This window comes from Anas acuta, chromosome 2 (genome assembly GCF_963932015.1).
Source record: "Anas acuta chromosome 2, bAnaAcu1.1, whole genome shotgun sequence".
In the NCBI taxonomy this organism is placed as follows: Eukaryota; Metazoa; Chordata; class Aves; order Anseriformes; family Anatidae; genus Anas; species Anas acuta.
The window spans coordinates 4,658,209-4,680,779 of NC_088980.1; positions in this window are offsets into that span (position 1 = coordinate 4,658,209).

A 22,571-nucleotide genomic window follows, 5' to 3' on the forward strand; every position below is an offset into this window, starting at 1 on the left:
TGTGTCTGTCCTCACAAGGACTGATGCAAAGAGATAACATCTTGTCTTGACTCCTAACCTTATGGATCCATTTTTCTCCTGAAGCCCTCCATCTAAAAAGTGTATTACACCTACATATTTTCTAGCTACTTCAACTTCAGAATTTGTTTCAGCTTTCTCGTGGCTCTGCATATGCACCAAGTATGACTCTTAAACATCTTTGCTAGGCCCAGATTATAATAGTTGAGGGGCTTCTCTCTCAGCTTAATGTTTCAGTGCTCTAAAGCCAATTAAACTTATTTATCATGTCTGTTCCTTGTACTAAAGGCTTCTGTGTTTTCTTCCTCCTCTGTATAATTATGCAGTCATGTAGCTTAACATTTATTTATATAACTGCTAGATGAAATGGTAATAACAACAGGATCAAAGGCTACAGAAAATAAGCTTGAGTATAGAACATGGTGTCTCCAGGGCATGGTACAAAGCCTGCCTAACCCTCTGAGCTTTGTTATACAGCATGTAAGTCTCTCTATCCACATTCTAGAGATAGCAGCAATTGAGTATCAAACACTTTCTCTCTACCATGAATTGCCTTGACCAAGAACACACAGGGAATATTGTCTTGGCTGGGTTAAGGATTTATTTTCTCTTCTTGCTGGATCTGGGTGGGATGTTTGTCTCTTGACTGGAACATAGCTGAGAGGATGACTTCAGTTTTGCCTGTTTATGTAGCAGCAAATGTGTACCCTAATGTTTGATAGAGAGGACTGTAGTGACCACACTATATGTAATTTTTAAACCTTTCCCGGATAAAGACTCTCAGCCTTGCTATGACCACAGTGATATGTATGCTTTTTGCTTTCAGGAATTAGATTTCTTTAAAGTTTCCAAAAAGATATCTACTGACTTTTATACTTTCCTCTTCAATGAGCTCTGAGACCACACTAAAAACTCCACTGTCTATGATTTGAAGTGGGGAGTTTAGAAAAAAAACCTACATTCTACAGATTTTTTCCCCTGCTTTTTCCTAATACTTGTGGTAGGATTTTGACACCTTTTTTTTTTTTTTTTTTTCCATGTGGGTTTTTAGGACAAAGTCTTGTCAAGATACGCAGTTCTTAAATTTTGACCATAAATACTTGGGGATGTGATAATCTGTGATAACCTTGGCAGTAGTAAACATGAAATAGTAGAGTTCAGGACCCCAAAAGGAGCAGAACACAAACCCTAGATTTAAGGAGAACAGAATTCAGTTTTATTTGTATACTTCTGCTTTTAAATATCCCTAGATCTAGGCCCTATCTGAAGATCTGAAGCTTTTCTGTTAAAAAAGAAAGAGAAAGAGAAAGAAGGTCACAAATAGTTTTCAGTGTCTGAGAAGTGTTTCTGCTCTCATGAGAGAGGGAGTGTAAGTCTTGAGTTGTGAGCAGAGCTCCCTAAAGCAGTAAGCCAAACTGTTCACAGTGAAAGAAGCAGGCTAACTCATCCATAAATTCAAGTGGTAAGTTTCAGACTTTTCTTGAAACTCCTTCATGGTTACGAGTTCACACATTTGTGCTTGCTTGGGTTTGCAGCTATAGTGTGAAATGAGGAGCTGTGGGGATTAATGCAGAGAAAACCAGAGACATAGATGAAAGATTAATTCCAAATGCAGTCACTTAAGTCGTAAGGTTATTCTTAGAGTATAGTATTTTGGTCACTATGGCAATGAAAAGGCTATATAATTATATAGGGAGCTAAAGGAAATTAAGTTTATGTAAAGATGCTTACATGGCTGAGGTGCTGAGAGCACCTTTTATTCAACCTCACTGGCTTCATTGCAGCTAAGTCTGCCAGAACCCATGTGCTGGGGCCCTGTGTTGTGTTTTCGAAAGTGGATTAACCCCAAACAATCGGAAATGTTTCAGCATTTCATCTTATCTAGATTCAATGGGATGTGTCATGGTATTTTTGAAAACTCAGCAAGGAACTAATTTTAGATGTCTAAGTATCAGATAATCCAGTTAACTACATGCCAGTTTATTGGATTTTGAGCCCTGGGGAAAATTATGGAAAAGCTGATATGCGATTTGATTAGCAAAGACTCACAGGATAGCAATGCAATTATAATGTTTGTCATCATGGCTTTATTGACCATAGGTCTTTTTGGACACTTGATAAAGGGAAATTGGAAATCTTTGTGCATAAATAGATGACAGAATCTTTGAGATGCTTTTAATTAGTATTGAGCAATATTTTGGACAATGAGATCATATGAGTAGATATTCTTTTCTGTAGAAACACTTTCAAGTGATAAAGAGCAAGGGAAATAGTATTCCTACAGTTAACAAAATGACTTTTTGAGATACTATACTGGCATTTTACAAAATTGGCACTGAGCCCAGCACTAGTCAACAGTGTCATTAATGATCCAAAAGTAAATATGCAATCACAGCTGATAAAATTTGTGGGTGTCAAAATGATGAAGCACCTATAAATAATAATGAAGACAAGACACTTAGAGAGGGGAATTTTGGCTGCTTTTCAGCTAGGTCTGTGCTAATGGTCTTGTTATTACAGACATATGCAATCCGCTGCATGTTGGAATGCAGGTAATTCTTGAAGAATAGATTACAGTCTTTTGAAAACACTGAAGATTTAATAAGTACAGGTCTGAGCAGTCCAGTCTGCACTGGTAGTCACAGACAGGGACCTGGTGGAAGGGCAAGTGGGCAGGAGGAAGGCACTGATCAACCTTTCAGGTGTACTGGGAGAGGAGCAGTTTCTATGAAAAAAACAGCTTAGCTGAGAGCATTGAACAGACCCACACTGGCATGTTTTGGTGTCAGGACATGGATAAACCAATCAGGCAGGAGAAGAGGCAACACATGAAATGTTTTGAAGACTGGGGAAAACACTTTTGATAAGTGATTTAATGAGCTCAGTCTCTTCAGTTTGTCAGGAAGATGATTGAGAGGTGACATGATTGCACCCTAGAAGTACTTTCTCCAAAAAATAAAAATAAAAAGGGAAAGCAGTTAAGAGGCTCTTCAAACTAAGAGCAACATAGTAAGAACCAGTGTTGACTTGCAAAGAAAAACTCAGGCAGCAAGACCCCTGTTTTTATCAGAAGCAATTATCATTGCAGCCAAGGATATGAAGGACTGAGCTCTTGATGTCTCCAAACAAACTCCAAATCATCTCTCTGAGAAATGCTGTTACCAGAAGCTGCTGGGCTTTCACCAAGCATAGCAGGAAAATGACAGATGCTGATGATGCGTGACAAATCTCTTCTGCCATTCACACTTCCAGAACCCTACTTTTAGACCTGGCCCAGGATCCTAAGACTACACGGGTATTTTGGTAAACGTCTTCACTACTGTAGCTGCAGCCTGTACAAAAAGCCTCCATAGGTCATTCAAGATATTTAAGAGAATGAAGTAACAGTTCTCTGATTACATTTCTCCCTGTGATATTCTGAAAGAGCTTCCAAACCACTGGGGAAAGCCACTTATGAAGTGGCTGACCACACGGAGCAAGCCAGCCCTGGGACCAGGCTTGACAAGATAAACCACCTTTGCTCCATCATGCCTATGTGCACCATCTACAGGGCTGGTTTTAGGAGGCACGCTGAGGACCTCGTTTTCACCACCTTTCTTCTGGACACTTCCAGTCCAGTCTCTCATCATTGTGGTGTTTATGTGCTGCTTAATGCTCCTCTCCAAGCAGAGAGGCTTTCAGACTGTATTTTATTTTATATATGTGTGTAAAGGGATTCTTTTTATAGCTGAAGCTTCTTTGCTTCACAGCAGTGGAGAGCTCTGTGCCTCTATTTCATTACTCTTTCCCCAGAGCATAGATATAAAACCTTCCTGTTAGTTGCTCTTAATGTAGTTGCAGTCTGTTGCACTGTGTTAACTTGTGAATGCATTGTCTAGCAGGCTCATTTTTATGCTAAAAGAAGACAAGAAAGAATGGGGAAAGGAGAGAAGAAAATCATGTTAATGGAAATAGCAAGATGGGAATTTGTCAGAGATAAGAATAAGCAGTCCTTAGCACTGCAACACTCTTTTGCCTAACTTCTGACAATGGTGGTTCAAAGCCTTTTCAGTGACTCCAGAGAAAAGGCTCTTGGTACTGAGGTTTCATCCTAAAGTCTGGCAAGTAAATCATGTATTTGAAGCCGTCCACTCAAATGTACTTCTACTCCCCTGTAGGACCATTGAGAATGACTCCCTCTGTCCAAAGAAACCAACCTTGAGTCTTGGAGTCTAAAACATCTGCTGTTTTATGCTGGAAATAGTAAGTCACATATCCACTGGATTAAGTTGCATTTTTTGTTGGAACTTGAACGTGAAGGTTCAACTGGCTTACAGCAATGTCCATGTGTTTGAATGGCTGGTGAGACCTAGCACACAACCTGTTATTGCCACAGGATCTTGTTCAGAAAAGAGCTCCAGAATCCCATGGAGAAGAAACTGTCAGACAGGTTAGGCCCTGCTGAATTACCTAAGCTATTTAATATATATGGTTGGATACTGTTTCTTGGAGAGACTGGTTCCCCCTACATGTTCACTGCATTTTATCTGTCATTCCAGTCTTTCCTCTGCATTGGAACACCAGGTTTTTAGGCTGTCTTTTTTGGCTTCCTGGTAGATTTCCAATTACAACTCTTCTGGAAGATCACTATGACTCTGTTATTCAGAGGACAAGAACTCCTCTTTTAAAACATGTTTCTTGTCTAAAATAATACCCCAAAAGAGCCTTGTGATATATGATTTAGCTCTTGGAAGCATTTTTCCTTCCATTTTTTTTTCTTTCCTTTCCCTTCCTTTCCCTTCCCTTCTCTTTTTGGCTGACACAAGAATGAATCAGTTACAGTCACTACCCAGGAACTGCAGATACAGGAAGAGATGTTTTCATATATTTCTGTGGCCTCTGTTGAGTCATAATTTTTCACAGTTTGTTATAAATAATATGTCAGCAACACAGGTAAACATTAACGTCACACAAAGTATTACACTTTACCTGATTTCTCTTTACCTGTCCGTGTGAGGGGGAACCTGGTCATTGAGTGCTCCTGGACCGGGAACAGGCTGGAGGAAAAAGAGTCAAGGAGGAGAAATAATTATGGGCACAACCAAAGAAGAGAAAAGGGAAAGGGTGTAAGGGTCAAGGGCTCAAACACGGGTAGAGAAAGCATAACAGTAGGATGGTAAGTGAGACATCCCTGACAATGCCTGTTGCTCCCCAGAGGTGTCCAGAGAGCTAGGAGATGCCAACCACAAGTGTTTGTATTGCTGAGAGGCTGGAGGCCCTGTCATCACCTCCATCTTCTTCATCAAATTCCTCCTCTTGAAGGACCAGATAGGCCAGGGTTAGGAGGAGCTCAGTGAGGTAACACCACAACTTTGTGGGGCCTTGGGTGGGGGGGGTACATGGAGGGGGCCAGGGATCAGTAGAGCTGGGATCAAGAGCTGTGGCCAGGAGCATTCAGGGTTGCTGCCCGCACCAGAAACCCTCAGGATCTTCAAGTTAGCACTTGAGCTGTCTGTCACAGGCACCCTCAAGTGTGGGAGTAAAAGGACAGTGAAAGTTCAGAGAAGGCCAAATCATTCCCTCTCTGTCCCGAGGAGATTCCGGGGCATGTGTTTACAGCTTAAAAAAGAGGATGGAGGAAATGGAAAAAGCTTTGAGTGATTTCAGTGAATCAGACCCAAAGGCAGTTTTAGAGACACATCAAATGCAAAGACTTCAAAGAGGAGCATTTAGGAGGTGCACATTAAGCACAGCTTTGGCCCCGAGCTCTTTGCAGTATGTTCCAGCAGCTTTATTGACTCTATGGACTTTCAGGCAAGGCTGTATATTGTTATACGCCAACACATGGTGGACTTTTATGCACACCTTGTTGGGAAGAAGCCATTTCTCTTAGAACAGACCCAAAATCCTAGTCCCTTCTGAGAAAACTTGGCTCCCATCACTTTGTTATTTTTATTGGTCTCCTAAAATACTGAGAACTTTGGGGGAGAAACAGATGGGGAAAGATGCCCCCCACTACAGGTTCTCATTTTAACATTAAATATAAAGCAGTTTTTGGCGAATGAGTGGAATAGACACCTTGGAGATTACCAAGGACAACTTTTCAGGAGCATAACAACATCTGTGTGCTGCTGCTGCAGCAGCATTTTATCTGTTTAACTACCTGGCTTGTGTTTTTTTAATTTACTTTAAGCCAAAAACTACAGGATTTTACATTGAAGGCTTAAAGGTCAGAGACCTACAAACAGACAAAGGTAATTTATACCCTATAAGTATGACCTCAACATGTGAGCTTTAAAACAGGATGCAGTTTAGCCTTTAGGCACTCAATTTTCCCCAGAAATCTTTCTAAAGCTGGTATGGTTATAAAGGTATTACAAAGGTTCATGACCTTTCCTGAGAAATCTGCATCCAGTTTGAAGCAAACCTGGACTGTTCAACAGGTTTGCAAGAATCTGGAGTTAAACTTAAGAGAAAGTTCATGATTCTTAATAAAATCACTTTTTTTTGGCAAGCTTATCTCTAAAGAAAATTGTAGCAATTTTTGTTCTAAAAATCAAAGAAAGTGGCAACACTGAAAACAGATGAGTTTAACTTATATGTTCCAGATTTCCTGTTTTTAACTTTGGTGTCCTGTGAAGTTTGAAAATTTGATATTATTACTCATTAATCTGCTGCAGTAACATGTGTGTAACAGTTCAAGCAAATTGTATTCTGTGCAGCACAGAGAGCTGACAACTATTTCCAGACCATTCAAGCAACAGTTAAGGTGTTACCTCTGTCGAAATAGAGGGCACACAAAGATGAAGTAAAGTCTCACAGGGGTCTCACAGCACATCTGCCATAGAAATGGGAGTTAACTCCTCATCTGGTGTGCTACATCTACTGGGCTGCCGTCTGCTTGGGTGTTTGTGGGCAGGCCAATGTGTGGGGCTGTTGTCAGTGTGTGCAATGAAGGAAATCTGGCATTTGAAGAGAGTATTGTGTTTATTCTTACCTGGTGAAGATAATACCAGCATTTCTGGATGTGCTGCAGTCTCAGACTGAGCTTAGCCAAATCCACTCAAATTCTACTCAGTCAAAATATCCAGGAAGAAGAGATGGCAATATCCAGTGAAACCTGGGTTTTGTGATGGCCCCATAAAACCTGGAGTATCTTTGCTTGCTAAAGCAAACATAGCAAGACATTGTGCAGGCTCAGAGGCTATGTTAGCCACATTCAGACATCTCTTCCTTACTTCATCACCAGTTATTGCAAGTGGATGCTGAAATTCAAAGCGCCTGAAGCTGTCAGAGCATTCAATGTGCTTCGAGGACCAACTGGGTTGGGCTCTTCTCCTCAACTAGCTTTGCAATGCATTTTTAAAAAGTGATTTTGTGTCTTCCCAGCTGTCCTGCCTCTGAGGTGGAAGTTCAGCTTTCACAGACAAAGCCAGCAGCATTATCCTCTCATTCACACAGTGCTCTGTCATGTCACTAGCCAATTTCAGTGATTGGCAGGCAGCAACAAAAATGCAGGTCTTGGCTTCATGCAAGCAAAGCAAGTGGCTGCTGATAGCTTTGTTCTGTTCCTGGCTTTGCCAGGAGCTACTGCACGCCAGCAGTGGATTTCACTTTCCTTCCTAACTCAATTACAGACTCCCTGTGCTGGACACCAAAGAACAGAACTAGGAAAAAGTGCAGGTGCCTAGCACAGGTTCTTAGAGATGTTAGTTCCTATTTAGGCATCTATTGCCACCTGATGAGCCTTAGGCACTCATGACTTTCCTCCTGGGTTGACAGACATGCCAGATAGATCAGTCCTTTTCTGGAGGTTGGGGGAGATGCTCTAGAACATCATAAATAACATGACACCTATATGGGAACGAGCAAGTGGAGCCACTCATGCCCATGTCTGCAATTGCAGCCCAGCATCCTTTTGTTGGGCTGCCTATTTACTCTGGAGGCACTTTTGTGGTTCTGCCCTCCCTGGATGTCATCAGTCCTGCTTTTGCATGTGCAAACAACTGATCCTCAAATGAGTGAGGCTGTGGGAAAAAGGCAGCTTTGGCTCAAGGTGTAATTAACACTTATGAGACGATGTCCTATGCAGAGCTGGGGAGGAAGATGTGCGCGTGCTTTTTGTTTAATGCTTCTTAGTGATTGAGGTCTTATCCTAGGAAGGAAATCTAGGAAGAAATCTAGAAAGCCACAGAATGTGAACATTTGTCCTGATTAGGAAAAATCTCACCCTGTCTTTGTCTTGAACTCAGGACAGCACAGGTTACTTAGGCATGGTCTGAAGACACTTAACCAATTCATCTCACTTCTCTCCTGGCTATGTGAATGATGCAGAATTGGTACCCAAGTGATGTTAGAAAAATAGTGGCCTGGTTCATCTGTTAAACATGTGTCCCTCTGCTTAGGTACCAAAATAAACCTGAGCTCCAGATCTGTATTACTTGATTTTAAAGGTGAGTCATGTTTCAAGATCTGGGCACCTGAACATCTGAGCTGGTTTTGCGGTCAGGGAAAATCTAGTAAATAAAGCCCATGAAGCCCAAAGAGAGTTCAGATGGGCAGATTTAAACACCTAATTTAGGGTGAGCTGAGCAGGTCTGTAGGCTTCAGCAAGTGTAATTCCATTACAGTCAGTACAACCAGATCCCAAAGTTCTGATTGTGGGACCCGACTGGCACCATAAAATCTTCAGGGAGGAAGTGGTGATAAAGAAGAAATGGCTCAAAAACCTCCCTCTAATCTAGGTGTGTAATATCCCCTTGAGATGGAATCTAAAAAGACTAAATAAGGGCTGTTTGAGGGTCAGGAATGCCTTTTAGCACTTACATAGTCAACACATGGTAAATTTAAGTCTGAACTTACTTGAGAGCTTCTGGACCAGGTCTAATACAAGTAGCCATTCTCACAGCATCTCTTTCTGATGTGAGCAAGGCAGCTCCATGCTTATTCAAGTGAAAACATAAGCATCCAAGAAGTGACAGTGAGCTGAATTGCATTCAATTCTGGGATTGATTTTTCACACATCTCAGTGCTGCTGCTCCCAAGTTCCCTGCACCCTCTTTCTGCACACAAAAATTGATGCTCTGCTCTTTTTTAGCACCTGTGTGCCAAAACCCTGTGAAAGCATTGGATGTGGGAAGGAGCTAAACAATGCTCTGTAATGTTTTCTATCATACTGTTTAACCATTACCTTTTATAGTGCTTTTTTTTTTTTTTTTTTTTTTTTTTCCCCAGACTGGGGCTCTGCTAAAGCTATGTGCTGTTTTGTTTGTACTCTAAAAGCTGTTTCTCTCTCAAATACTTTTCCTTCTTTTGCACTGTTGTTTTAGTTTTGTGCCATTTCAGCAGCAGTAGTGTTGTTATTGGAGTGTGTAATTTAGTGCCTTGTGACTGAGGCAGATTTGGAACGGGTGAAGTCTTGGAAGAGCAGTCTTGAAATCTATAGATCTGTCCTTGATCAGCAGCTTTATAAGAGAAAGTCATGCAAAGGCTTGACCTCCCATGACTTTTACAGATTTTATGTATTCCTGTGCCATTTAAGAATTTCTAGCATCCTTGTGTCTGACAATGATGGCATGTACTCACACAGGCTTGTTTCAGTTTATCATTGCAATTTACAGTGCACCTCACAGAGAGGATAAGGGAACCTACGAGTCACCCTTATACCCAGAGGCTCTGTAGGAGAGAGGTGTGTGTACAGGACCAGCAAGAAATCAGTTGTCCCTGAAAGAAAAGTGAAAGTTTTGAAGTTTTTCAACTATGGATGTAATGTTAATGGGAAGAGAAAGACTAATACACAGTAATCTGATATCTCTGTACATACCCAGATTTCTTTTTTTTTTTAGATCTAGTAGACTTTAAGGAATATTATTTCCCTCAGTGTAATGCTGTAACACACCTTTTGAACTAAGGTAGTCTGGTGTAAAAATAAGAAAACTCTACTTGAGATGGAGTATGAGTAGCTTTATGGCAAACACTCTGATGTTACAGCACTCTCCATTTTCAAAAGAGCTATGTGATGCTGATTTGTCCTGCCAAATTCAGACTTTTAGTCACTTTGGCTCACTCAGTCAAGGATGTTTTTGTGAGGTTCATGAAGATAAATGTGTAAGTACAAATGTTATTTTACTGCAAGACACATTTAGGGGAAAAAAGACAGGTTGTTTTCAGGATCTTATGGCAAGTGAAATTCCCAGTTGAGTAAGTGAGATTTAATTGTATGTTGCATGCCAGAGTAACAATGGGTTTACACTCAAAAATAAATGCATTGTCTTGAGGGATTAGAGAAATGAAGCTGAGGGCGAAGGCACACTGGTCCTCCCACCATGGCTTTCTGACAGTAATGCATGGTGTAACAGTGATTTAATCCCGTTTGCTCTTTTTCCTCTTCTTGTTCCACTGACCTGACCAAAAGATATGCAAATATGTGTTTAATCCAGCACCCATAATGACTGAAGTCTGTGCATTGCATAGGCATAGAGAGATGACATATGGATCCCATCTGGCTTTATGATCTTTGTGAAGCTATATGCTTTGCCCATGCATCTTTCAGTCAATGTATTACAATCACATTTTATCAGTGCAAAACCCAATATGAGATCAACCCAACACAAGATCATTGGAACAGGTTGCCCAGGGAGGTGGTAGAGTCACCGTCCCTGGGGATGTTTAAGGAAAGGTTGGACACGGTGCTAAGGGACATGGTTTAGTGTGTGACAAGGGTGATAGGGGGACGGTTGGACCAGATGATCTTGGAAGTCAATCTTAATGATTCTATGATTCTATTCTATGATTCTATGATTATATTCTATTCTATAGTCAAAATGCTTGAATAAAATAGCTAGTATTGATTTCCACAAAGGAGAAACTCCAAATATATTACAAAAATAAACTTGTGTGTGTCCCACCCCAAAGTGCTTGCAATGGAAGATCTCACTTAACAAGTAAATAATGGTGGAGTTTAGACTGAATTGGATATTGGAGGTCCAACAAAACTGCAATTGCTATCATCAGTACTAATGTTGGAACTCCCTTTCTCCCTGTCTGCCATGTCACCTGTTTCAGGAATGATAATGTGTTACAATCAGAAAGAAGGTTAAATACTCAACATCAGTTTTGCTGGAATTTACCATGGATCCTGACACATGCTACTAAGGATCACTGAATTCTTTTGGGAATATGTTTTCGTTGATATAGAGGTCTTGTCATGGCCACCCACTGTTCCTGCAGTGGTTGCAGGCATTTCGGGGCTATCTCAACCTTTGGTCCAAAACAGAAGAAATCAAGACAATCTTAATATTTTGTTGTGTCATGTCCTCTGGTGGAAAATAAATAAATAAATAAATAAATCATTGAAAAAAAGTTAGTCATGGGCAGACAGATTCTGAAACTCAGTTTTTGCCCGTTACAAGATGGGCAAAACTTTCTTAACTACTATCGTGTATGGCACCGATTGCTTCTTCTTGGAAACCTGATCACCTAACAGGTGAGCTTTTCACATTGTTATCTTTCTACATGGCCTTTCCAGAAATGTTCAATTCTGTCTCTAAAAGGTTGTTATGAGGGACACGTCATAAATAATGTGCTTTCTCCTAAGGGAGGTATTGTGAACCCATACTGTGAAAGGGCTGCTCTACCCCATGTCATAGTGTGCAGCTTTGGCTTTGGTTCCACTTAGAAAAATTGACTTAATTTCACCCATGGCAGTGCTTGCTGCCTAGCTCCAAATATGGATACAGGCAAAGTGACACCCAAGAGAAAGCCTGTTGAAATTTAAATCACTAATTTGGATGCAACCTAACTGTTCAGAAACCTGGAGTTAATTTATGTCAAGAGTAAATTATGAATGTGCCTGCTCTTCTGAAGACAGCTTTTTACCCTATATGTCTTTTTACCCTATGTCTTAAACTTGAGGCAATATTGCTTAAGTGAAAAATGTTGATTCAGTGAAATTTGGTATCCAGCCGAAATGTATCTACTTGATGAAACACTTCAAAAATAAATTAACAGTTTATCTTTGTCTCTCATGTTGATGTTTCCTGTTCAGTAATAACAATATTAAACCAATAATATTACATGTTGTCAGAGTGAAGTATTTGGCACCAGTGCAGGCTAAAAAAAAATGTTGGAAGTGTTTCTCTTAGGATGAAAATTCTAATTTTCAGTAACCTCATTCATTCACATTTTTTAATAACTTGAATGAAAATCAGAATGGTGCAACTAGCCTTACAAGCAAATTCTCTGTTTACCTAGTGGATATGAATGTATTTGAATGCCATAATGGAATCTGGCTTCATTAATCACTCTGTAGAGAATATGATAAATGCTGAAGTCTAGCCAACTTCTGTTGGTACTGATAGGCTTATCTGTGCTTAGGTTGATCAGTGTCTTAAATGTGCAAGAGAGATGCATAGAATTAGAATCTTTGACCTAATTTGGTGTATTCCATGTGGACTGTGTTATACACAATTGAACATAGGGAAAGATCTAAGCATTTATCAGAGTGACAACTAGAGATAGTTTTTCAGTACTTATTTCCATCATTTTGGATCGAAATGTTGTGAAATTTGCACAACTTTGAACCTCAATGCTAGCTTTAATTCAGCTTTGAGTGAGATTTCACAGTCTGCTTCAAGGCCCAGATGCTTTCCTCTTTGTTTGGCACTATGAAACTCTTCCATTGCTTAAAATACTCTTTGTATTCCCAAAGATACTTGCAACTTTCTAAAAGTTTATAGAAATCTGAGTATCCCAAAATACTCATTACTGACCATGCAGTGCCCTTCCTTAGATAGTCCATAAATACTCCCATTTAACTCAAAGAGCAGTTTTCCATGAGCTCCAGGGAGCTTTAGGGCAGGATTCAGTTGCCTGAACGCAGCCATTGGTGCCCTACATGGATATTTGTGGGTGGCCAGCAGAAGTGATACAGTATTTGTGAGAAGCAGCAGAAATTCTAAGGCTGGGCAGGATACTCCCACGGTGTCTGAAATGACAATAGATGCTAAGATGTTAAGGCAGCTGGACTGGGAGTTGCATAGGGCTGCACATTGCAGTTCTTGCTACATTTGCTTCTTAAAAATGGTTTAGTAAAAGTCTTTTCCCTCCCATCTCATCTTGTCTCCTAATTTGTTCATGCACTGATCAGGCAGAGCTAGTGCAGCTAAAGTTTATTATACGCTTCCTATAGTAAAAAGATTTATTTTCATAGCCTGTAACTAGATCTGGCTGGGAACAAGGATGTTTGTGAGCAAGTTTACATCAAAAGGTTTCCCTTCCCTTCCCTTCCCTTCCCTTCCCTTCCCTTCCCTTCCCTTCCCTTCCCTTCCCTTCCCTTCCCTTCCCTTCCCTTCCCTTCCCTTCCCTTCCCTTCCCTTCCCTTCCCTTCCCTTCCCTTCCCTTCCCTTCCCTTCCCTTCCCTTCCCTTCCCTTCCCTTCCCTTCCCTTCCCTTCCCTTCCCTTCCCTTCCCTTCCCTTCCCTTCCCTTCCCTTCCCTTCCCTTGAATTAGGGTATGTCTGGATTGAAACTTATGGCCAAATCTGTTTTTCATATAAAAATAGAATCACAGAATGGTTTGGGTTGGAAGGGACCTCAAAGCCTATCTAATCCCTCCGTCACAACCCCCACGTCCCCCACCCCATGGGCAGGGACCCCTCCCACCCTCCCACCAGCTCAGGCTGCCCCCGGCCCCATCCAGCCTGGCCTTGGGCACTGCCAGGGATGAGGCAGACACAGCTCCTCTGGGCAGCCTGGGCCAGGGCTTCACCACCCTCTAAGGTACCCAGGTAACAAGTCACTCTCCATCTTTCTATAAACCCTTTTTAAGTACTAAAAGGACTTCACTCATAAGTGGATGATTCAGACATAATTCTGTTTAAGTTAAGAGCAAATGAGATGATGGTTCTTTCACCTCTTGTAGCTTACTCAGATAGTTTGTCTTATTTCTTTTATTGGTTGTTATGTTAATTTAGGGAGAGAGGCTCTTCCAGCAAGTCATTAATTCCCCTCCTCCCATTTTAGCATCAACTGAATCACCCTCTGGAGATAACTCTTTCCATTGCCAGGGAAGCTCATTTAGACCAGAGGCTAAACTTAGGGTAGAAGAATGTCCTCTAAGTGACTTACTTGGGACTTCTTGGAGGGTCAATGGCAGAGGAAGGAGTGAAATCTCCTGTTATCCAATGCACTTTACCATCTACTTCCCTTGAGAGCAGCCTAACTTATATATGCAGCATGAACAAGTCTTAAGAAATATCATTCCCACAGTAATTCTTATCTGTACGGTGAAAATCAGAGATATTTTTTGTTTGTTTGTTTAATATTTATTTAACATGCAAAGATCATATAGAATCATAGAATGGATTGGGTTGGAAATGAACTTAAAGGTCATCTAGTTCCAATATATAACATGTTATATAATATTTTACAGTATTTATATATGTAAAGCAAACAAGTATTTTACAAAACACTGAGGGAGGCTGAATTCAATTCAAATAAATGAATTTGATTCACTGTAATATCATTACCTAGCAAAAAGATAACTTATCAGATACAAGGCAATTTCAATTCATTAAAAATGTATGTGCACTCTCCAAAACACATCACCATGGGAAAATAAACAAATATGAATACAAACTTATCAGGACCATTGTTGTAATTGAGTAAAGGAAGCTGATTGTTAATTTGAAATACATAACTTAATTCAAAAAACACACATTATAGTCAGACACTCTGGATAATATGATTAACCCATATATATGTGCTCTCAGACTCATTACTGTGCTGACTCTCAATTTAAACACACAGAGTTATCACCCCATTCCTCAAAGGTAATATTCACACCATTCTTAATTATGTGTGGTTAAACAAGAGTCAACATTAAGGTGATTCATCAAAGTTATAAGGCAGGAAAAGTGATTATTTTTATCACTTGCTGCAGTTTTCCCAGCCTGACCCTACAGCCCATCTCAACACTAATGGATAAATCTTGTCATGGTTTGGGTACTGGGACCACTGATGTGCCCTTTCAGTTGTAAAATTCTAGGCTCCAATTCCGAAGTGATTTATATCTTCCTGGGGCCATTGGAAGGTTTTTGGGCAGGCTGGGTGACTTGCTCCCACTGAAACCATTGAATTGCAGAATCACTTAGGTTGCAAAAGACCCTTAAGGTCATCAAGTCCACCCATCAGCCTAACACACTAAGTCTAACTCTAAACCATGTCCCTAAGAACCACGTCCACACATCTTTTAAATATCTTCAGGGATGGCAACACCACCACTTCCTTGGGAAGACTGTTCCAATGTCCAGCTGCCCTCTTCATGGAGAAATTCTTTCCGATATCCAATCTAAACCTCCCCTGGTGCAACCTGAGGCCATCTCCTCACATTGCAGTCCCATGAGCATGAATGAGTGGTCACGTCTGAAACCTCATCATCTGTGTCACCTGGTACCTCGATGCATAGGGTCCGTCCCTGACTGGCCTCCAGGTGCTCACATCTCTTCTTCTGACCAGAACCAGCCCAGATTTCAGGAATGAAGGAACAGGCATGACACCCCAGCTAGGGGAAGAGTGTTTGGAGCTATGCCCTGTCCCGTCTCACAGAAGGAGAAGCAAAACTGTGTGGCCGTGTCTGGTGTGGCACTTCCATGCCTCCGGTTGGAGCTATGCCACTGTACAGCCATGACCCATCAATTCATAGTGGCAAACTCAATTTCTCTAAGTATGGGGCTGCTGTGGGAAACCAACCTCTGCTACCCAGAGTGTTTTAAGATGATGCCTTTTTTTTTCCTCAGTGACTACATTTGGGAGTCATACTCTAAGGTGAGCCATTGTAAGAACCATCCTGAAGAACAAGGAGAACTTTTACATGTTTTTTATTGCTGGCTTAAATACCTATTGCAATATAACTCTCCCCAGGTCCAGAGAGAGAGGGTTCTAGATTTTATTGGAGGAAGGCTGTAAACTGTACTCTTGAAGTTGCTCATTGGATGCAGCCCTGAGCTTTTAGAGGTGCCTGGTGGGATTTTTCCAGTCTGTCTTTCTCTGAAGCTCCGAAATAGATCTGTGCAGTCTATAACCAAGGTCTAAATCATGTCTAGTCCAAATTCCTCCCAATTATAACAAGAAAGAAATAACTGATCGCTGCCCATGTACCTCCAGGTGAGTGCTGTCCCTATGAGAAACAGCAAAAAGTCCTAAAAAAAAAAAATGTCCTAAGAAGACATTGTTAATGTCACATCTTTTGCTGCTGGAAATTAGCACAGCTTGATTATTACCTACATGCCTCGAGCATCAAATACCAGCTGAAAACCTGACAATGCAGTTGATAGATCCCTGTTCTGCTTGCTTTTTCTGTGCTATTAGCTGTGTTTGAGCGTCAAGCTGTGAAAAGTCAGATAATGAAAGAGCCATTCTCCAGAGGGGGTTATGCCTTTTCTGTTGAACGAAGTATGTTCCTGTGCAAGTCTCACAAGGCAGTTCAGAGGTAACCATCCTCTTTGCTTCCTGATGTCTGGATGAAAAGGGTTCATCTGCCTTAGGGCACACCACTTCCTAAACCACTCATGCATTTGCAAATGTTGCAGGTGGAGGGACAACAATAAAATGCAGCCAGAAGCAGTCAGTGGGAAGGAAATGACTTGTATCACTCTGCATGCTCTGCATAAAGTGGGACACCTGGGCAGTTCTGTGTCCCCAGAGATGAGAAGTTACAATACAGCCAGCTGTTCCCCAGGGAATTCTTTTTTCTTTTTCTTTTCTTTTCTTTTGTTCCTTTTTTTGTTTGTTTGTTTGTTTTTTTTCTTCTTCTTTTTTTTTTCTTTCATTTTTTTCCCTGTTGCAATTTATTGAACCAGAAATAACAGAAGACCTGTTTGCAATCACATCCCTTGACCTTGTGATATCTTCCCATCAACCTTATTTATTCATGATGCTGATTCAACATGTGGAGAAAGGTCAAAAAATTGCCCGCCACTGATATCTGTAGCTTAAAACAATCTCATCTCCTGCATATGGCAGATCTGAGCCACTGGCTTTAACACCTATCTGAGAGAAACTCCTGCCTTAATTTGTCAGTTTATTTTATTGACATCAACCTAATTAATTACATCAGCAATTAAATCATGCCACCAGGTGAAAAATGCTAAGAGATGCAACTATAACATTTCTCAAGTATTAACGCATACAGGTAGCTAAAAAAGCCAAAACATGGCCCTATCCACCTGAAGTTGCTCCTCCAATCTTGCAATGGCCTTGCAATATATTTTTCCTTGCTTCTGCTCTAGGCTAATGTTGTGCATAGTTCCACATCTACTCTTATGATGTATTCAAAATCAATCAAATGTCACGTGGGCAAATAATCAGGGATTTGATAAGTCATACTTCCTATTGATTGGGAATTGCTGGAGCAATATGTAATTGATGGTGTTTGAAAGGAGTGAAATGCCACCTGGTGACCATCACAATTACAGTACCACTGGAACCACAGTAATTAGGAGGTGGCATACAGCAACACAGCACTGTTACCTAAATGGCTTCTGGTTTAATTTCACAAGTGGTTCCATTCTGTCATTTCAGCAGAGCAGCTCAGAGAATTGGGAAGGGATTATATAATTATTCCTTATCCCTTTCTTCTCTCCTTCCCTCACCCCCTCTGCTAATAAAACAAATTAAAAGTGGGCCAGAAGAGAATGACAGGAGAAGTCCAATTTATTTGTTTATTTTTAACTTCCAGTGTTGAATATCCAAGGCTCTCAATGTAACTCAGAGCTACGTTCTGGATTATTTTGTTGTTGTTGTTGAAGGATTGATTAGTATTCTTATTATTGCAGAGGGTGGTTATTGTTTGTGGGTCTTTGCAATCTTTGTAATTACATAAGACCACCAAATATTGCAGAGAATTAGTCCTGGTCACTCTGTGTTTTGGCAATGGGTACAGTTTTGTTCAAATGTCTTCAAATCCTTCCCAGTTTTCCAGATACGACTTTCCAGAAGCCACCTTTTGTGTGTATGTGTGTATGTTTTCTCTCCGGAAAGAGGGAAGACCAGGGTGATCATAATCTCTAACTCCAGTTGGCATCATCCCTATGGCTCTTCCACAGAAGTGATCAGTCCCTTTTTTAACTACCAGGAGTTTTTCCTATACAATTTTTTACATCCCTAATTCTGGCTTATGGTTTTGAGCTGTCACCTTGCTGCTGTGAGAAGGGAACAGAAATTCATGAAGTGATCTGTTAATCTGTGGCCACACACATTTTTCCTGGTTGCTTCATGCACAGAAAAATAATAATAAAAAAAAAAATCAGGACATTTGAACTGTTAATTTAAGTTATCGTTAAAATTTGTGACTGCTCAATTCCTTCATTTTCCAGGATTTTTGGTAATCTTGAGCTCATAGAGTTCACAGGCATATTTTGCTGATTGCATCTTCCCATAGTCCCCATGGTGCATCTTCTCTTTGAAGCTAGGAGGGAATAGCAGCAGCAGGCATATAAGGAAGCTGTGAAACCTTTCCTGAGCTCAGCAGCTTCCCTGAAATTCTGCTTTCTAGCAGTCACCTAGAAGGAAGAAAAAATACATTTGGTGACTCACCATGAAGAGGCTCTCAAGAAATCTCAGGAAATAGTGTTTGAAGAGCTGGGTGTATCAAACAGCTGCAACAGAAAATGAACACATTTAGCTTTGATGTTTTTGATGCAAGGCCGGTAATTTCATTGTTGCCCTTATTAGGGCAGCAAAGCATGAATTAACAGGGCATAATTTGCTTTAAAAAGGAGAGCAAAAATGTTTACTTTCTTCCTGGTAATGCAATTGGACTGCTACGTGATCATCTATCAAGCATGACAGCATCTTCTGTTTCTATGCAGATTTGTTATTTAAGCAAATTTTATGTAGGTGCAGTAGGGGAGGAGCTGTTCTTTCTTTTAATGTACACCTATAATTTATTTAGATCAGAGCTTCCCTGCAGGGAAGTAAAAATACAATCTTCATTTCTACTGTGTTGCAAGAATAGAGATTGCAGAAACAGACTTGTTCCTTGTCTCCTTAGAGACAGCATTGGCAGTGTGGGACTTTCTGTGCCCCTCTGAGCATTACTAAAATTGCCACACATTAAGGCTGTTTGATCAGTGGAGCCGTAAGTTGTGTTTTGAAGGATTTTCTCTAGATCTAAAATTTTAACAAAATCTATTCTATTTTATGTCATTTCTTTCCCATGGGAGGAATGATGAGGGGTGACAGAAGGCTTAGGAACCCTTTAGCCTTTCATTCCCCATTTAGACCAATTTCTGCCAGTGGAGTGCTGCATACTCTTAGCTTTAGTAACATATGTAGGTCAGGGATCACCCTTAGCTCCATTTCTCATCAATGGAATAAGAAAAACAACTCTCAGGGGTGAGCTATGGCTTTGACAGACCTGTTTGTCTCCTGGAGGTACATATTTTGTTGAACCTTGCGGTGATTTTCCTCTTTGGATAGGGATCCTGTTTGGCTTGGAAGAGCTGGGTCCAGTGTGCCCATAGTGTGGAGGTGGTCCTAGGTCAGACACCACATCATAAAGGCTGTGCTCTTTATAGGATCTGATATAGTGACACTAATTCTGTGCAGAGCTGCCCAGTTTGGTGCTAGGTGAGATCTCTTTCGAAGCAGTGCATCAGTCACTTTGCATGGCTGTGCTGCATGCCTAAAGCCCCTGAAGACCCTTTGTTATACGAAGCAAACATTTCACACATGGCTCAGTCAGCAAATATGTACTTAGGCTGCAAGATGTGGTAGACTTTAAAAATTTACATTGATTCCAAATAGGGCTGGAAAGTTTATGAGAAAAAAAAAAAAAATCCATCAAGGGCTATTAAATTTTAAGACAACATCCCTAATGCAGGTACTCTTAAAGATGCAAAGTGATAGAGAGGACTTGGCTAAGTGTTTTCCTGCTCTTTCAGCCTTCCTTGAGCATATGCTGTTAGGGATGAGAGGGGAGGTAAATGGACTTGTGTTCTAACTCAGCAGAGTTGTATAATGAAGGTCTCAAGGCAGAAGTTATTATTTTTTGATAGGGGGTGGATATGAGACTTATAAGTGTCCAGAATACTGCCTGCCTTTCTTATACTAATCATCTGGTGAAAGGAACTGAATCACCTTAAGTAGACAGGGATTTGGTTGCATAGAGATCCCACAGACATCTCAATTCCCTGCTAGGAAATTGATGCTCCTGGTGGCTTTTTTACGCTGCTGAGGAAGGCAACACTTGGGACACTGGTGGAGTGGGTAGGGGATCCATGCTGCCCAGCAGAGACCACCAGAGTGGCCAGGTGAGGTTTGCTTGCAGGCAGGAGCCCTTGGGAAGGCTGGAAGTGATGTCCTACCATGAAGAAGGCATTGTCACATCACTGTGCAAGGCCAAGCACAAAGGAGGTGCTTGGGTGGGTTAATTTCACATATTTTGGGGCAATTCCAAAGTTTGCAGCTAAACTATGTGCCGCTATAACTTACAGAGAGGAAGAATCATTTTGTCCATTTTAAACATCAGTTTTAGGACAAGAGTGAGACTCCACAGGGAGCCCAGGGGTCCCCTTCCACGGCGGAAAACCATGCTTAGGAGAACACTACTCCTGTTATGTGCTAAAAAGGTTTTCCCTGTAGGTAAGGACCAATGTCTTATTTTGCAGGGAAAGGTGTCTGTTGAGGCTGCTGTTGGCCCAAATAGGTCTCGAGGCTTGATGAGATTTCCGAAGCACTGGTATGGAAGAACTGATTAATTCAGTCCAGTGGTCTGTCTGTCCCTGTTGCCATCTGCTTATTTAGAAGGGGATTCAGAATTACATTTTGGTAGAGAAATAGAACATCCTTGTGCAGGTAAGTCAAGCAGAAGGGTGAAGAGCAAGTCCACTTACGTGGGTTGTGGGAGCTCACCTCCCTGCTCTGCAAGCTTCCCCCAAATCCTTCTCACTTAACCTTTCTTAACAGGATAAATTCACATAAAATCCAATAAGACTTCATCAGATTTCTCTACTGCTTCTCACATTCCCAGCAGCTCTGTGCAAAGGCAGGGAGTGAAATCTCCTTTGCAATTAGTGGCAAAATTCCCACTGACTTCAGCAGGGCCAGGATTTCATTTTAGGCCTAATATCGCCTGTAATTTCCCTCCTGATTAAGTTAGTGTGCTGAACTGATCTCAGTGGCGTATTGAGAAAGAACAGTTCTTTCCATCGCAGGAAATGGCAAGCTCAGCCTACATCCTGTACTATATATAGGAGACCCACATCCTCCATCTCGCCAGCAGAGCTCCTTTAATGCTGGTGAACTTCCATGACTTCTTACCAATGGAAACCTCTCCCTGCTGGGCTCTTGAGCTGCTGGAAAGAGTTGGCCCAGGGTTAGATCTCCCTCTTCAGTAAAATTCTTCTACATTTCTTCAGTGTATGAAGCACTTCTTTGAGAACTGATCACTTCACTGCTCCATTGCCATCGATCTACTGATGCTAAATCAGAATAATTATATAACAATGTACATAGCTATATTCTTTGCCAGCATCTGCTTTAGAGAACAATGTGAATTAACAGGTTTAATTTTCTTTGGTGGCACCCAGTTAGGCTGGTTGATGTTATCTGGGATCCTTGCCCAGAGGTACTGTGTAAGACATTTGGTGGCTGTCAAATGCAAATACCTAAGAAGAGATTCATCCCTCTCAGTTTTCTCTCTCCAGGCTCATGAAGGAGTGTGCTTAAAGCAAGCAGCCAGAAATCTTACAAAGTACTTGAGATTTCTTTTATATTTAAAAGTTTTGAAGCCTGAGCACTAGCTGGTAAAAACAGGGGAAATCCACAGATTTCTTCCTACATTTTTTTCCCCTACAGTAAGTAAAATATTTATCGCTCAGCAATTGCAGAAAAGGTAAGCTTGTTGCATCTCTAACTTCAATTTCCCTTGGCATAGATTAGGAAAGCAGCAGAATTACCAGATGATCTTAATGAGGCAAAAGGTCATAATTTATAGCTGCTCTGAGACATGCAGACTCACCATCTGTGGTACACTTCACTGAGTATGAAACAATTCGGGAAACCTGATTTCACACCACTTAAAGGGAGACATTTCCCTGTGCTACCCTGTGGCACCAAGTCATCTTGACCCTTCATCTGTTGCTATCATGTGCTGCTTTTGGAGCAACACCTGTATCACAGCCAGCCTCTGGAATTGGGCATGAATTTTCCATGTATGTTTAAGAGCATCCATTGTGTTTAATCTGTACATGAAGACAGAAGTGGAGATCCAGTGCTCACCCAATGGCAAATGGCCCTGAAATTTTATCCAGTCTTCCTGGATTCTCAAAGACACTGCTGGGGACAGAGAGCAAATGTTGCATTTCTCCAGGTTAAGATCTGTTTTAGCTGTTCATGGATGAAAGATTGGACAGTTTGCAGTTTATCAGAGTGCTGTGTCTCTTCATAGCATCCATTAAAACTTTGTTTGCCAAAGATGTCATCCAAGTTGCCAGAACCTGAGCAGAGAGGTCAGAAACCTCCCAGTAGATGCTCTGTAGATTCTGCTGACATCATTGCAACTTCTTCTTATGAC